The sequence below is a fragment of the Choloepus didactylus genome, chromosome 4, assembly GCF_015220235.1.
Source record: "Choloepus didactylus isolate mChoDid1 chromosome 4, mChoDid1.pri, whole genome shotgun sequence".
Classification (NCBI taxonomy): Eukaryota; Metazoa; Chordata; class Mammalia; order Pilosa; family Megalonychidae; genus Choloepus; species Choloepus didactylus.
In genome coordinates this window covers 178,017,203-178,031,568 of record NC_051310.1, presented here as the reverse complement: position 1 = coordinate 178,031,568, position 14,366 = coordinate 178,017,203, and the positions used below count along the sequence as shown (strand labels likewise).

The 14,366-nt window shown below is 35.3% G+C and overlaps 1 pseudogene; it reads left to right on the top strand.

Moving 5' to 3' along the window:
• The window catches only part of LOC119533019, a 70,255-nt pseudogene extending 57,474 nt beyond the window's left edge, over positions 1 to 12,781 (top strand).
• Positions 12,782 to 14,366: the final 1,585 nt, after the last annotated feature.

The following is a 14,366-nucleotide window of genomic DNA, read 5'->3' as shown; positions in this document are numbered from 1 at the left end:
CAGGGCAAATAATTGCTTTGTGAGATGAAAAAAGACAAGCAAAGTATTGGAGTTTGAGATGCCTTGTGCCATATATTAAAGGTTTGAACTTAGGAGTCTGACACTCAGGGGATAGAAAAATTTTCAGTGCTTTTGAATTTGTGGTTGATATTTTAAAGCTAATCAAGTTATTGTAACCACCCAGGAAAAGCAACTGAATGAGAAGAATGCAGGAAGTCCTTTGACAAATACAAATTTATATGACAAAGGTGTTGATGTTAATATTAGACCTGTGCACAGCAGGGTTGATAACAGAAGGGGTGACTAATCCTTGACTCCTTTGCCAGAGATGATACAATATAGTAATGATAATAAAGAGCAAATTTTCACTTATGTCACAGATTGAACAGCATGACAAGACAGGTAATTTGTCTTGTTCAGACTCAGGCTTACCCTAGGGTTAGTATGGTAGAAATTGGCACTAAATTACTATCAGATTTGGGTCAAGGAAATGTCCTGAGCTCTGTTTTAGGGAAGCAATTCACTGGAAATTTGTAAATGGCCTGGAGAATCATTTTTGTTTTTTTTTCACTTTACAGATTAGACATGAAAAGAAGAGATATTTTTCTATTAGAACTACTTTATCCTGAAGCTTTCTTCTATCAAATTAATGCCTCAAGAACATCTCTTTTCAATCTATAAAGATTAATTAGGAAATGTCCAACTGATGCAGAATTGGTCTGAGACTATACAAGTAGACAACACTGTAGGAACCTAGCCATTAATACCTCGTAGAATAAAGCTATTCATTCTTATAAAAGAAAAAGGAAAAGAAAATTAACCTCTGAAGTACTTAAAAAATCCTTTGATGGACCAATGTAAACCACACGTTCATCAGATTTACTAACTGACATTCTGCAAACTTTATGATCTTTAAAGAGAATGCCTTTAATTCTTCTTGCAACTGTGCTAAAAGATCTCCCACTATTTTAATTAAACAACTTCACTTTTGTAGTTGAAAGATGTGTTCTTTACCAATCATTCAACAAAGCATGTGTTTAGTTCCTTAAGCTTAGCACTGTTTTACCTCTTGCAGCAACTATAGAACAGACAAATGACACAACCCTTAGATAGGATATGTCTAAAGTTAAATAAAAAATAAAACTGTATATGATCAATACTATATGCTATTGATAGGCAAAATCAATTCCATAAGCATTCAGAGGAAAAACTTCAAAAACAACTAGAATAGCCAGAAAAGCTTTCTGTAGGAGATAGAAATCGGGAAAGGTTTGCATAATGTAATGAGAAGAAAAGAAGAGGAAATCCCAGATAACAACTTGATCAAAGTTTGGTTCAGATATCAGATTATGGTGGGTTTTGAAAACCACACTAAGGTATTTGTAGTTAATGCAGTAAAATGTTCCCATTTCTCAGTTTAATTTTCTGAATATTCTACTTGCTTCAAGTTACTTCTACAAAGAACTTGATTTGACTCCCCTAAAGAATACAGTACAAATTCCTCTCCATGACATGCAAAATTCCCCTGACATCTAGGTTTTGCTTACTTGTGTCAGTTTTCCAGGACTTCTATAATAAAATACTACAGAACTAGTTGGTTTAAACAGTAGGAATTTCCTGCCTCACAGTTATTGGAGGCTAGAAATCAAAATCAATGTATCATCAGCACGCCATGCTTTCTCCAAAATCTGTGGGTTTCAGTGGTGGCTCAGTCTCTGCTTCTGTCACATAATGATCTATCTTCTTCTGTCTCATCCTCTGGATTCTACATCTGCATCCAAATTTCATTTGCTTATAAGGACTCCAGTAATATTGGATTAAAGTCCACCTGATTCAATTTGGCCTCATCTTAACAGGATCTTCAGATTCTATTTGCAAATGAGTTTACCTCTACAGGACCAAGATTAGGACATAAACATGTCTTGTGAGGGACATAATTCAACCCCCAACAATCTCTAAACCCTATCCATATAGACCCATCAATAAATAATTTATTTATAACATCCTCAAACATATGCCCATGAGTATATTCAATACATTGCTCAAGATGTCACTCTATCTTGGATATCCTTCTTGATATTTTTAATCTATAAAAATTATAATTCTTTATAAAGTTTCTAATGCCACCTTAATGGCAAAAATTTCCTTGTCCACAAATTACAGCTATTTACTTCCTGTGATATACATATGTGTGTGTACATGTGTACCTATATCTCTAATATAGCTCTTGATAATTCAGCTCTGTAATGCAACTGGGAATGAGTGTATGCTAATTTCCTTTTCTATATTTATAAATACATCACTTATTTAAATAATTTTATATAGCCACATAATGATTAACACAATTATTTTTTCCATGAGAAAAAAGAAATATTTATTTCAATTCATATACATATATATATATATACATTAAATATTTGATTAATTTATTTTAATTATGAATTGAATTAATGGTACCTTTGTTCCATAATAGATTAAAAACAAGCCTATTTGGACTTGAACAGTGGGTCTGATTATGGTGATAACTTATATAGATAAATCCATGATGACTCATATAGATAGGAAGATACCACAGTTCATGCTCCCTTTTCCTTAGTAGACAGTTAATGACAGTAAGTGGTTTCAGAAAATAGTACATTTCCCAGTAACTTTGATATCTTGGTCTGGCTGTGTGACTTGTTCTTGCCCAAAGAATATGTATGGAATTGATGTGTACTACTCCCTGGCTAAGATTTTAGAGGCAGATATCTCTTTTCTATTGTCTCCTTTTTACTTCCACTGGTTGGCAACTGAGATAAACAGTGTCTTGTTTATCTGATCACAAACCTGGGACCAGAGCATCCTCCCATGGAGAAAATATGCCTGTCAAATTCAAACACTCATATTGAATCGTTATGTGCTTAACAAATAAACTTGCATTGTGTGAAGGCACTGAAATTTTGGGGTATATTAGTTATAATACTGTAAAGTAGCCAGCATTTCCCTAACTAATGTTCTTGGAAGACATGCAAACAAACACACAGTTAGAAAGTTTTAGTTTCTTAATATCAAAAAAGTGCTATTTTCACACCTTTAGCACCAGATGCAAGGGATTATTCATTTATATAAGAAACCAATAAGGGAAAAAATTTAAATAAATTTCTGCCAATGAACAAATTACTGTTATTCATAGCATGTAAAAGGTGAAGGAAATTTATAAGTGGAAAAGGAAAAGAGATTTTAAAATGTGTTTTTTCAAAACTCCTCATTTTATAAGTGAGGAAAAATCACACAGAGATGTGAATTGTCTTACTTATCCAACAACATATAGGTCTTCAATTAACCCATGCATATGCACGTGTTATAAGGTTGTATGATACAATCTAATTTGGGAAGTGTGATGGTTAGAAGCTTTGTGTACCCCAGAAAAACATGTTCTTAAAGTTAATCTATTCCTGTGAATGTGAATCTATTGAAAATAGGACTTTTGATGAGGCTACTTTAGGTAAGGTGTGACCTGCCTCAATCAGGATGGGACTCTTACTTGAGTCCTTTATAAATGGAATGAATCCAGAGAGAGTGGGGAAAAAAGCCATGGAAGCAAAAACCTGAAAGAATGAAACCCAGAAGAGAAGGGAGAGAGAGATTAGCAGACAACACCATGTGACTTGCCATGTGCCAGAGGAGCCAAGGATCGCTAGCAGCCAGTCTTTAGGAAGAAAGCATTGCCTTGATGATGCCTTGATTTGGACATTTTCCTGGCCTCAAACTGTTAGGTAATAAATTCCCATCACTTAAGCCAAACCATTTCATGGTATCTGCTTTGAGCAGTGTAGGAAACTAAAACAAGGAGCTTCACAATTACACATAATTCTCTGCTCTTTCCCCTTCTCTTCTAAATATGCCATAATAAAAAAGTGCGTATCTTCTCATTAAGTCTGTGAAAAATCCATTAAAAAGTGACTTTATATTGCAAAAAAATAAAATATAATAGTATCAAATTATAAATTGTTCAAGCTGTAGCCTCAGAGAATGCATTTTAGGGGAGTGGGTCACAAAGTCCTCAGCTAGTTTCAAGTTACTTATCATATTTAATAGCTAAAAGCAAATTTATCTGAGTTTCTTTAAAATTACTTTGATTTATATCAAAACTATGTTATTCATAATTTTAACAACCAACAGGAGCTATAAATACAGAATTTGTGAAATATCATTTGAAAATTAGATGATCTGAAGTAATTAATAAAATAATGAAAAGTAAAGAAAAATACTAATGTACAACCATGCTGATGAAATTATCTTAACTGAGAACTTAGAGGCAAGCCTTGTATTTCTATTAAATTCTAAGAGTCTCATAAAGAAACTATTTTCAGCCACAAAACTTCATCTTCAACTAATTAAATTCAAATAACATTGTTTTTGGAGACTTGAAGCTAATTGTGGATGTCCTATACTCTAATCAATTTGTTTTTGTTTGCTTGAAAACATATGCTTTGAAAGTTAATGTAAAAATATGAAGTAACTTTAGAACACCTGAGTGATCTCCTTTCTGTCTCAAATGATCCTGACTGCCTTCTGCCCCACTCTGAAGAGAGGCAGAGTTATCATTAAATCAACAGTGCATTCAGATAGCCCTGTTAGAATTCTGATTGGCATTTATGAAAACAATATGGTTTATCTGTAAAAAGCCAAAGATACTTCAAGATGTGGAGGGTCAAATGGACTAAGATTAGTCTACAGAATAGGACAATTGTAAGATATGTCTTCTATTTACCTAAAGGTAAACAAAACTCTGGCCTTCATTGGCAATGTCCCCATCAAAGAGCAACTGCAACAGAGAATGATAGTGAAGCTTATTTGAAATCTTTGGTCAATTATGGCAGATGCAATATGTACAGAAATAGCATTCTAGGGAATTAATGACCAGTGACTGTACCCTAAGGAATAGAGACCTAGGCACAGTTTTGAATCCAGTAAGATCCAGTGATAGTCCCCCAAAAAGCAGCAGTGTTAGCCTCAGAGGCAGAGGGAATAGCAATAAATATCTAGGAGGCAAGTGTCAAGATCCATGTTGGCTATAATCCCAGTGGCATAGGCATGGATTCAGAGACTTTTTAAATGGTGGGTAACAGGGATCCAAGAATATCACTGGCTAATCTTGTAGTCAACGTTAAGAGTCACGAGGGTAGAGACAGCAAAGTGATTCCAATGTGGTTATGTCTTGGCTGTGAAAATAATGTAGAGGAGCAACAGTATAGCAGAAGATAAGTAAGGGTAAAAGCTTCTTGAAAGTGCTGATAAAAATAGCATTGAACATAAAAATAAGTTGCTGCTACTACAAATGTGGCCAGAAGTGGGAACTATCTAGAAAATGACACTGGTCTAGTGGGATAGAATTCCATGTTTGTACTAAAAGCAACTCATCAGATCAGAAGGGAACCATTATATTTCTTCCAAGCCTTTAAATGAAAACCTCTACACAAAGGATTAATGAGAACCAGGAAGATATATAAGCCTCAATAATATATTTATGAGCCTCTGAGCCAAAATAAAATTATTACAGCTAGTTATCAGAATACGCCAGACACAAATCTCTATTTCCTATCTTCCAAAACAGTGCCGTTTCAAGTATATGATACCTCCCCTTACTTTCCTTGATCTTAGTTCTGAGGAAATATTTTTTACAAAGGAAGTAGAGATAATATCAGCTCTTCCGTAGAATCAAATGGGGGAAAGATACGCAAATTTTTCAACCCCATAAACTTGCCTCCCTTATTCACATTAGCTTTCCAGAAGGGAAAATTAAAAGAAAAAAGTATTTTTGGTTAAAAAAAAAAAGGTATATTGCACAATACACCATTCTTTCCAAAGAAAAATCTAATTGCAATTTCTTAAACTGAATTGCTCAATTTGCAATCACCATTATTTTTAGTTTTCCCTTTAGAGCCAATCTGAAGAATTAAGTCATCTATGGAAACACTATATGTATTTTTTACAATTGGAGTACCTTTAAAAAGTTATATTGAGGCAACAGAAAATCGTTTACAAAAGAGAAAGAATGATAAGTTTAATATGCCAAAGAAAAAATAATTATCAAAAATCATTGATACATTCTGTTTCAGATAGTATGTAAATAATATTTCAGGACTTAATTCTCAATATTTATGTTTAACATTTCTTGGGATTTCTTTGTCATTAAATTTTTTATTCATATTTCTTATAATAACATATATTTTCCTAATCATATTTTTGTTTTATTTATGTGTCTTCATTTTTGTATACCCTAATAGTTATATGCTTTCATGGACACTCTGTGACCTTATTCTTCTGTTTTGTTCTATAAATCATCTCTTATGCTCAAGTGCTGAATGGCATTTACCCCTTTATGAGAAAAGCCCTTACACTTTTGGAAAACTGTTTTTTTAAATTAATAGTCATTTGAAAATTTAAATTAAATATAATTACTAGTTAGGTTGTCTTGACACACAATACTTTTTATTACATGGAGTTTTGCTAAAATTATTTATATATGTTTACCAATATTTATTATAACATAATATATAATAAAATATAGAAATATAATATATAGTAATATATTTATATATTACTATAATTCTATGGAGCTAAAACAAATATAATAGAATAGGTTGACTTAACATCAGGAATTTATTGACTCACTGTTTAGGGGACTGGAAGGATTGCTTCCTCTAGGAGTGGGTATCTTTTGACTGGCCAATTTCTCTGGGGTTCTGTGGCTTTTCTGTCACATGGCAATGCATATGGTGAGTCTTCTTTCTCCTCTGGGTTCTGTGACTTCTGGCTTTGGGTATTCCCCAAGGCTTCTCTCTCCAAGTCTGATTTTCTTTGCTTAAAAAGACATCCATCATACTGGATGAAGACCCACTCTCGTTCAGCTTGGGCACACCTTAACTAACAAAATCCTCAAAGGTCCTATTTACAAATGGGTTCACACCCACAGGACCAGAGGTTAGGACATGAATATGCCTTTTGTTGCAGACATGATTCAATTCCCAACAGTACACCTTCTGGACCCCAAAAGGATGTGTTCTCTCCAAATACAAACTGCATTCACTCCATCACAACATTCTAAAGGCCTTAAGCCATTTTAGAACAATGCTATATTCAAAATCTCATCAGCATAAGTTATGGATATGGTCCACCTTGGAGCAAAATTCCTTTCCTTCTGTGGACCTGTGAAACCTAGAAAACAAGTTATCTGTCCCAATATGAACGGTGGAATAGGCATAGGATAAACATTCCTGTTCCAGAATGAAGAAATTGGACAGAAAACAAGGTGACAGGTACCAAAAAAGTCTGAAACAAAGCCAATGATGTTTTGTCCTCTGGGCCTAGTGGAGTGGCAGCCCCAAACCTTCCAAGTTCTTGCACAGAGGTCTTGCCCTCCTCAAACACTGGGGCATAGTCTCCACCCTCTCTGAGCATCAGGTTGGTGTCCAGGCTCTCCTTGAGTGGACGAGACAGATGGCTTTGCCCCTCCCAAATGCAGGGAGTTGAGTCTGCCCTTTCTACATATGTGGGTGGGCCTGCTCTTCTTGGCTCAAGGAGATCTTTTTGGTCCAGAACTTTGCTTCTATGGTTGTGTCCTTGAAGTCATTCTTCCTTCAATTCATCCCTTTCTGTCCTTTTCAGTCCAGGCTGGCAGTGATTCTGCTCATGCAAATTTTGCAAAAAATTTGTCAGTTGAGTGTAGTTCAAGGGGGTCTAAGCCATCAGACAATAAAACTTTCCACAGGTCCTTCCTCATTAACTGCTTTTCCAATGGTGACTTCCTCTGAGATGCCTGACTGAATCCATGTTCAGCCTCATTCTATTTAGCAAAGCATTGTTCATTTAACCCCTCACATGAAGCACTGTCGTCTGTAGACTCACTCCTAAAAACCTGGGGAGGTACCTGATAAGAGCCGCTCTGGCCCTAATCTCAGAGAACTGATCTATAATGGCTCAGAATTTTCCAAGTCATCAATTGCTGGTTCCTTGATGCTTTAGAGTTAGATTCTTTTCTTTTCCCTTTTCTCTCTCATTTTACTATAAGTTGCAGGAAGGAACCATGCTGCATGTTCCACACTTAGCTTGGAGATCTCCTCAGCTAAACATCCAAGTTCATCGCTTTCAAGGTCCACTTTCAATATGATATTAAAACACAATTTCACCAAGTTCTCTGTCACATTAAAAAAGGAAACACCTTTCCTCCAGTTTCCAATAATGCATTCATCATTTCCTTCTAAGGCCCATCAGAAATACCTTAACATTCATATTTCTACCGACAGGCTCGTAAAAACAAACTCACCTTTTTCTGTCAATAACCTCATAATTCTTCCAGCCTCTACCCCTTACTCAATTCCAAAGTTATTTCCACATTTTCAAGTATTTTCCACAGTAGCACCCCACTTTCTGGTACTGTTTTAGTTTCCTAGCTGCTAAAACAAATACCATACAATGGGTTGACTTAACAGTAGAAATTTCCATGTGCATGGGGTAAGAAGCTAGAAAGTGTGCTTCCTCCAGTGGTCAGTACTTTCCACTGGTGGGCAATCTTTGGGATTCCTTGACTTTTCCATCACATGGCAATGCACATGATGGTGTCTTCTCCTTTCTCCTCCAGGTTCTGTGACTTCCAGCTTCTGGCTGCTTCCTGTAGCTTCTGTCTCCGTGTTCAATTTCCTTTGTTTGTGAGGACTTCAGCCATGTTGGGTTAAAGCCCACTCTCATTCAGTTTGGGTACATCTTAGCTAATAACACCTTCAAAACTCCTATTTTCAAATGGTTTCAAACCTACAGGACCAGGGGTTGGGACCTGAACATAGCTTTTGTGGGGTACATGATTCAATCACCAGCAAATACTATTTGATAAGAAAAACAAATTTGTTTAACCTTAATGATAGAAACAATATACAATCAGATAGTGGTTTCTTTTTTACTTAAGAAATATCTATCATGTGAAACATATCTGTAATTTGATTAGTATGTTTATGTTTTGGGTTCCTTCTTAACATTATTAGAGGTGAATCAAAAACATATATGATAATCAATTCTGCAGTTATCATCTCATTGCTAATCTTGTTTTTCTACACCCATGTTCATTTATACTCCTTCTTAGGTAAGATCATATGCTGTAGATAATATAAAATAATAAGTAAAAATAGTCATCTCAAAGGGCTTGCAACTAACTATTAAAGTTCTACTTCAAATCAGTTCAGAAGAAAGTGAAATAAATGAATTAAAGATCAAAAGAAAATGAGTGTGCTGGAAAAAACTTGTTTCATGAAAATTGTTTCATAAGGCATCTACTCTGAAAGTTTCAGTGACCCAGACTGTGCCAGTTTGAATGTATTGTGCCCCCCAAACGCCATTATCTTTGATGTAGTCTTGTGGGGCAGACGTTTTGGCACTGATTAGATTTGCTTGGAATGGTGATGACTCTGATGAGATATTCCCATGGATGCATGGCCCCACCCATTCAGGGTGGGCCTTGATCAGTGGAGCCATATAAATGAGCTGACTCAAAGAGAAGGAACTCAGTACAGCTGTGAGTGACATTTTGAAGAGGAGCAAGCTTGCTAGAGAGGAACGTCCTGGGAGAAAGCCATTTTGAAACCAGAACTTTGGAGCAGACATCAGCCACGTGCCTTCCCAGCTAACAGAGGTTTTCCGGACGCCATTGGCCATCCTCCAGTGAAGGTACCCAATTACTGATGTGTTACCTTGGACACTTTATGGCCTTAAGACTGTAACTGTGTAGCCAAATAAACCCCCTTTTTATAAAAGCCAATCCATCTCTGGTGTTTTGCATTCTGCAGCATTAGCAAACTAGAACACAGAGTTCCACATCAACTCACCTATTCCAAGCTTGGTGGATTGAATTGAGGATTAATTTGTTGGGAGACTTCATTTTTTTTTTTTTCTGAATCTAAGCTACCTCTGGCAAATCAATTCACCTTTGTCCAATATGAGTTTCCCCTACTACTGTCCTTAATTTCAAATATTCAAGACTTAAAAAAATACTTTTCAACTCATGAAATACAGCAAGTTGCCAGTATTTTTTTTAATCTTGCAATATTGCTTTCAGTCTTGAAAGTTCCCTGTCCACACTTTTCTTATTATCTGTGGCATTTTGCTATTTTTTGGGAACTAACCATATATTTGAAATGATCCAGGTTTCATAGCTATATTGATCTCCTAACAAGTCTCAAAGAACCCACATTTTCATTTCAAATAGAATAAAGGTACATGCTTTATTATTTAAAATGTGATTTTGGAACCGATCCTAAAGTCTGGACTGGTGATGTGTTATTTTAATAGGGTATACTAAAAAATATTGTGTGAAGTAAAGGAGAGAATGGAGAGGATACTGTTCAGATAGATCCATGTTTGCTGTGACTTGTCTTGAAGATGTAATATTTTGACCATTTCTATATTTACTGAGGATTTTATATGCCACACATGGTTAATATTGAATTGGAATGAGAATGGGGATGTTGGAGAGAATTTAGTAAAGTGTGAAAATATCAGAACTTAAAAAAAATCTTTGTGCACTCCTCCCTGTCTGAGTCTTCTTTGGACCAAGATATTATCAAACTCTGACATCAAAGGTTAGGACTATGGAGCAAATTATACTTATGAAGATTCTGCTCATCAAATTTTCTGTCTTAATTTACCTTAATCAAGGGCATAGTACACTTTCTCTATGGAATTAATATTATACATATTTATATACACATACAAAATAAAAGTGACTTGGTCAAATAGACTGTTGCAAAAGGCCAAGTTTGCCTGACTTTTCATAGGTTTCACTATCTTGTATCCTTGGAGCCTCTGTCCCAAGAACTGAAACAAGGATGTGGGTTGCCAAGCTAGATACAAGTGACTGTTTTTTCTCCCTCTCAGCTGGAAACTTCCCATTTTTTAAGGGGATGGTATTTGAATTTAGTAGAAAAATACTGTGATATTGAATTCACCAAATATTAAAGGAAATCAATCTTTTTCCATAGTCATAGAAAATCTCTTTCTTATTCTAATAATAATGATCTATGATTTACTGGCAATTTATAATTAGATCAAGTGGACTTGCCAATTGTCCAAATGGACATGTATACATAAACATACACAGGACTTTTCAGTCTTTTGTCTTGTCCTGTCAGCTTTCCCCAAAACAACAGAAATCTTTGTAAAATAAACTTTAGCAAATATTCATAGATATGGAGGGAAATCAGGATATTTTCACAGCTCAAATGAAACTGCTATCACAGGCTGAAGAGAGAGTATAAGCAAATATATGGGCAATAGAAAGTTCATTGTGGTTTAATACATAGAGACATAATTTAGTGACTGGAAGGTAGGTGTTATACAAGTACATGAAGACTGTTTAGGTCGGTGGATCCTAAATAATTAAAGACCTTTCCTTTTATGATAATTCAACATAATTTATGATAATATGAATTTTCCTATCTAGATAAAAAAGATTAAAAGGAAAGGGATAAACTTTAACCTCTGTGTGAGAACAAGGGAAGAGATATTTATTTGGTGCAGGAAATATATCTTCTGCTGCACAGTAACTACTTTAACTTGTATAATCAGTTTATTCAAACACCAGAATTATATGGATCTTTGATAGGAAGTGAGATCTGGTAGTTTTGTACAGGTTAGTGTGAAATAGCAATACATCTCAAAGTAATTTGGGCAGAGAATTAAATGTATTTGCAGGGACCCCCTGAGGAGCTGGGGAAAAATGCGGAAATGGTGGCCATCCCCACCTGGGTTATTACTGATATTCTAACCAACACTAAGGACTGACAGTTTGGTATGCTGAGCCCTCAATCTTGGGGCTCATAAGGTTCCCCATTGTGAACCTTGTTACTGCAAAGGAGAAGCTAAGTCTACTTATAATTGTGCTTGAGAGTCTCCCTCAGAGAACCTCTTTTTTGCTCAGATGTGGCACTCTCTCTCTCTCTAATCTGACTCTGCTGGTGAACTCTATGCCCTCCCCTCTAAGTGGGACCCAACTCCCAAGTGTGTAAATCTCCCTGGCAGTGCAGGATATGACTAGCAGGGATGAACCTGGACCCAGCATCTTGGGATTGAGAAAATCTTCTTTACCAGAAGGGGGAAGCAAAATGAAACAAAATAAAGTTTCAGTGGCTGAGAGATTTCAAATGGAGTTGAGAGGTCACTCTGGAGGGTGTTCTTATGCATTGTGTAACTAGGTTTTAATGTATTGGAATAGCTAGAAGGAAATACTTGAAACTGTGAGAATTGGCTTCCTGAAGATAAAGGAAAAATATCTGAGAGCGCCAAACTAGAAAACTCAGCACATGTGGAAGAGGGCTTTGATGTTCTTGATTGCAAAAAAATGACAGTGAGTGACTCTAAAGAGTAAAGCGTTGAGGAAAATGATGGTAAAATCACACAAGCCTCCCTATCCCAAGAAAGTGAGGACTTTTCTCAGCCATCAACTTCTAGTAGCATCATTTATAGCAGTCAAGAAGATGTCAAAGAATTTGAGAGGGAAGAAACACAAGATCAAGAAGAAAGTGTGCCATCTAGTTTTTCCCTTAATGCCACTGAACCTTGTGTGATTTGCCAAGGTCGACCTAAAAATGGTTGCATTGTCCATGGCAAAACAGGACATCTTATGGCATGTTTTACATGTGCAAAGAAGCTAAAAAAACGAAATAAGCCCTGTCCAGTATGTAGGCAACCAATTCAAATGATTGTGCTAACTTATTTCCCCTATATGACTTGTCTATAAAAGTAGAATTCTATATTTCTAACTATATAACCCTAAACATTTAAATAGTTATTTTGGCAACATGAAATTAATTTTTATTTTTTTACGTATATCAAAGTGAGAAAGTCCATGTAGATTTCTTGGTCCATGTAGCTTTCTTCTCTTTAGTGTGATTTACCTACTTGGAGAGGAGGTGGAGGTTAGTGAATATTCATTTCCTTTTAGGAAAATTTCACTTCTGTTTATATTTTATGTTTGGGTTTTAATGTAATTTGAATTGAATATATAGCTCATCTTTTATCCCTACCCCTCATATTTTAAATAATTTCCATTTTCTCTTAAATGAGAAGGGGTTTTTTTTGTTTTGTTTTGTTTTTAATAGGACATTTAAATGTAACTTATTTAGTACCTTTCTTGTAAGGAGATAAAGTTTGTGTGAAAGATTTAATTTTTGAATTTTAGATACTCATAAACCTTCTGATCCTTAGTTTCTCTGTTCTTTCAGAGCCTCTTGAAGTATTCTTCATGGGTGAAAAAGAAATTGGTGGTTACATTTGGTGCTATAGAAGTAGAAATGGCCGATTTACTCTCCAACCTCTTTGGTATAGTAAGGGATAGGTGTTGATAATGCTGTCCATTGAGAAGTCTTTGAAGAACAGCCATCATTTACCCACAGGACAACTTCTTTTGAAGCTCTGTAGTAGAATGTGGTGTTGTCCTGGGATGGGGGTGGGGAGTGCAATCTGATATTATGATTTCAGGATATACTGGGAATTGATTGTTTCCCTTAAATGAAAAACAATTTAGGACACTTTGAAGTACCTCTAGGGCTGGGTTACACTATCTCCATTAGTTGCCTAGGTTTCACACCTTTGCTTTAAGGCCAGTTTTACAAACTAGTGAATTCAGAAAGATAAATTCAGAGATTAGATAAACAGAAGAACTGTTTATTTTTAAAGCAGCTGGTAATATCGACTTTTCTTTAAATTATCCAGAAATTACATATCACTTTCCTTCAAGAATGGCAGGGTCACAGGATTCTAAAACATCTCTCAAACTCGAGATTAAGTTGTTGACTTACATTTATATAGAAGACTTGAGTAAAATCGTATGACTAGCCAAACCTTGAGATAGGTGGAATTGAGTTTTGATTTAAGGTCCCAGTGTTTTTCTCCTAGGTGTGACAATTCGAGAACCATAAAATCAACTGAACTATGAGTTTAGAATAAAACTGAGGGATAATTTTACACAGCAACTTTGTGTCTGTTACTAGCAGTAGATTGTTATAGACAGACTTTATAAAAACAACACGCAGATGCAACTTACCCATATATACATATATATATATATGTATATATATATATAAAAGTAGGAAACAAATGACTGAAGGTGTCTACTTGAGCCAGAGCTATTCTCAAATACAGTAAAGCTAATTAATTTGGAATTTATGCTATTTCAGCTAGAACTAAGCAGAATATATCCTTTCTAAGGAGAGTTAGTAGTATAAGATAATTTAATGAACATTCAGAGTATATGTGTGCAGTGATGATGCTGTTTACAAAACAAATCTGTGCAAATGGACTCTCATTCTAAATGCCTATTACTAATGTAGTATTGATTG